The sequence below is a fragment of the Pteropus medius genome, unplaced genomic scaffold (genome assembly GCF_902729225.1).
Source record: "Pteropus medius unplaced genomic scaffold, Ma_sr-lr_union100, whole genome shotgun sequence".
Taxonomy (NCBI): Eukaryota; Metazoa; Chordata; class Mammalia; order Chiroptera; family Pteropodidae; genus Pteropus; species Pteropus medius.
Window position 1 is genome coordinate 117,722 of NW_024340848.1, and position 3,901 is coordinate 121,622.

Below are 3,901 nucleotides of genomic sequence, written 5' to 3' on the forward strand. Positions count from 1 at the left end.
TAAATAAATAAATGATAAATAAATAAATAAATAAAACATAGTTTGTCCGTTCATTAAGTTTGTAGTCTGTCACAAATTCAAAGTAGAATGAGAAAATATTCCTCATCTCCTAATTTAGAAGCAATTTCTCACTATAGAAGCTACCAAAGCATTCATTAGTATCATTTGATTTTTAATAATTAAAATATAACTGTGGTTATAGCTTATTTCACCAATTTAACTACAAGTTTTCCTTGAGTAATTGATACATATGTATTTATATTACATTATGTGTTTATGTGTACATGTATATATATATATATATATATATATACACACATAATTTGCATTGTTTTTGTTTTCCACAATTAAAAGCACAAAAATAGACACTATATGAAAGTGACTTAATACATTATGTAAAAGACAATAAATTATATCTACCACTTAATCCACAAGGAAGTGTACTATTTATTATTTTTGTAGTTTTTTAAATTGCCAAATAAAAATATGTCATTTTAGTTTGTCTCTATGGGATAGAAAGTACAAGAAAATTATTATTTTAAATGAGTTAGATATAATTAGGATGCTACTAATTATATTCTACTTTAATGGCTACCAATCAAAGTTCCACTAAAGCTCAATAAGATCATGTAGAAGGTTAGTGGCTAGAAAAATGAATTCAATTTATTTCCTAATTTAAACAGAAAAGTCACAGGAAATTTTTTCATCCTCTGTTGACTGAGGAGCAAATCTTCTGGTAACAATTCTTATAACATATTAATGGTGCAATGAATTGAGAACATTTTATTTTATCTCAAAATTGCATCTAGAAAGTTCTCATCTTTAATAATTACAATAATATTTTAAAATAAAAATAAATTCTAATCACATTCACATAAAGCATTCTATTGAAACACAACTTTAATTTTTCTTTTTTTATTAAATTTATTGGGGTGCCATTGGTTAATAAAATTATACAGGTTTCAAGTGTACAGTTCAATAGTACATCATCTGTATATTGCATTGGGTGTTCTCTACTCAAAATCAAACCACATTTCATCACCACATATTTGATGCCCTTTACTGTTATCTTTAGCTGTCTTAAAAAGATATGTGACTAACATGTTGTCTACTTACTTCCCCAATAAAAAAGGCCCACATTCACTTCAGATCAAACTTGATACTAAAGGTGGATTTGTAGTAAATGTTATTTATCATTATTTTCCATGTCTGACTGTTATCCATTAAATGCTTAGATGAGTCTATCTGCTCTAACTAAAAATAAGATTTTCTTCCCCAAATTACAGTTCAGGAAATATATTTCATGTCTTTGGTTAAATGTGTTATTATGTATTTTATTGTTTTTGATGCTAGTATAATGAGATTGTTTTTATTATTTTTTTCATATAGTTTCTTGTTAGTTTGTAAAAGCAACTGCTTTTTTAAGTTGATTTTTTAATTCCCATTCCCCTAACATCCTCCCATTTGGCAACCTTCAACTCGTTCTCTGTATTTGTGGGTCTGTTTCTGTTTCATTGAATTATTTATTTATTTAATTTTTAGATTCCACGTGTAAGTAAAATCATATGGTATTTGCTTTTCTCTGTCTGCATTATTTCACTCAGTGGAACAGCCTCTAGGTCCATTCATGTTGTCAAATGGCAAGATTTTATTTTTTATTGCTGAATAATACCCCATTTTATATATACCGCATCTTGATTTATTTATCTATTGATGAACATCTAGGTTTCTTCCATATCTTAGTTATGATTAGTAATGCTGCAACAAACACAGGGTTCATATATCTTTTTGAATTTGTGTCTTTGTTTTCTGCAGATAAATACTCAAGTGAAATTGTAGATCATGTGGTGGCTCTATTTTTAATTTTTTGAAGAGTCATCACACTATTTTCCATAGCACTGGCATTAATTTGCAATCCTACCAACAGTGTATGAGGATTCCCTTTTCTCCACATCCTCACAAGTGTTTGCTATTTGTTGACTTATTGAGTATTACCATTCTGACAAGTGTAAGATGATATCTCATTTTGGTTTTAATTTGCATTTTCCTGATTGGTGTTGCTCAGCATCTTTTCATATATCTATTGGCCATTTGCTTGTCCTCTTGGGAGAAATATGTTTTTAGGTCCTATGCTGATTTTTTAAATTAGATTGTTTGTTTTTATAGTGTTAAATTGTATGAGTTCTTTATATATTTTGGATATTAACCCCTAATTGGATCTATCATTTGCAAATATCGTTTCCTATTCACTAGGTTGTCTTTTTGTTTTATTGATGATTTCCTTCACTGTGCTAAACTTTTTTGGTTTCATGTAATCTCATTTATTTTTTTCTTTCATCGCTCTTTGTGCAAAGAGATATATTCAAAAATATATTCCTAAGAGCGATGTCAAAGAGTTTACTGGCAATGTTTATTTCTAGGAGTTTACAGTTTCAGGTCTAACATTCAGGTCTTTAAATTATTTTTAGTTTATTTTTGTATATGGTGTAAGAAAGTGGTCCAATTTCAATTTTTTTTTTTTTGCATGTATCTGTCTAGTTTGCAAACACCATTTACTGAAGAGACTGTCTTTACCCCACTGTACATCCTTGCCTCCTTTGTCATATATTAATTGACCATATAAGTGAGGATTTATTTCTGGACTCTATTCTATTCCACTTAACTGTATATCTGTTTTTATGGCAGTATCGTACTGAGAGATTTTTGCAACTTTGTGATATAGTTTGATATCAGCGTGATATCTCCCACTTCGTTCTTTCTCAAGATTGCTTTGGCTATTAGCGTTTTTTTATGGTTTCATATAAATTTTAAGACTAGTTGTTCTATTTTTTTTTTTATTTTTTAAATGAGGCAACCCAACCCTTGGTTGACCTCAGAGATTGAAAGGATCTTGTCAGCTTACAATCTCTTATTTATTTATTTATTTTTAATTTTTTACGCCTATAGCATCTGGTCTTCCTAGGTGGTCTCCCATCCAAGTACTAACCAGGCTGAACTCTGCTTAGCTTCCAAGATCAAACGGGATCGGGCTTATTCAGGGTAGCATAGCCATAGACTAGGATTAGTTGTTCTAATTTTGAGAAGAATGCCATTGGGATTTTCATAGGGATTGCACTGAATCTGTGTATTGCTTTAGGTAGTAAGAACACTTTAACAATATTAATCCTTCCAATCTTTGGGTAAGGTTTATCCTTCCATTTATTTGTATCTTGTTCATTTTTTTTTTCTTTAATGTCTTATAGTTTTTAGAGTGCAGGTCTTTCACCTCTTTAGTTAAATGTATTCTTAGGTATTTTACATTTTTTGATGCAATAGTAAATGGGACTGTTTTCTTAATTTCTTCTTCTGATTGTTTGTCATTAGTATATAAAAACACAACAGATTTCTGTGTATTGATTCTGCATCCTTCAACTTTACCTAAGTCATTTATTAGTTCTAAAAGATTTTTTGGTAAAGTCTATAGGGTTTTCTATATATAGTAGCATGTCATATGCAAATAATGATAGTTTTACTTCTTCAATTCCAATTTGGATAGATCATCCAGACAGAAAGTTAATAATGAAATAATGGCCTTAAATTTCACATTATATGAGGTCAACAGAATAGACATTTTAGAACATTTCATCCCCAAACTACAGAATACAAAATTTTTCAAGTGCATATGGAACATTCTCCAGGATAAACAACGTATTAAGTCATAAAAGGTGCCTCAGTAAATTTAATAAGATTAAAATCATATCAAGTACCTTTTCTGACCACAATGGAATAAAATTAGAAATCAACTACAAGAGGAAAACTGGAAAAAACACTAATATGTTGACTTTAAACAACATTCTATGAAACAATCATTGGATCAAAGAGGAAATTACACAAGAAATTAAAACAAATGAAAATGAAAATA

General features: G+C 29.2%; 1 pseudogene; it reads right to left on the reverse strand.

Annotated features, from left to right (window-relative positions):
- Positions 1 to 2,937: 2,937 nt before the first annotated feature.
- Positions 2,938 to 3,056, reverse strand: LOC120582903 (uncharacterized; annotated as a pseudogene).
- Between the last annotated feature and the right edge of the window lie 845 nt (positions 3,057 to 3,901).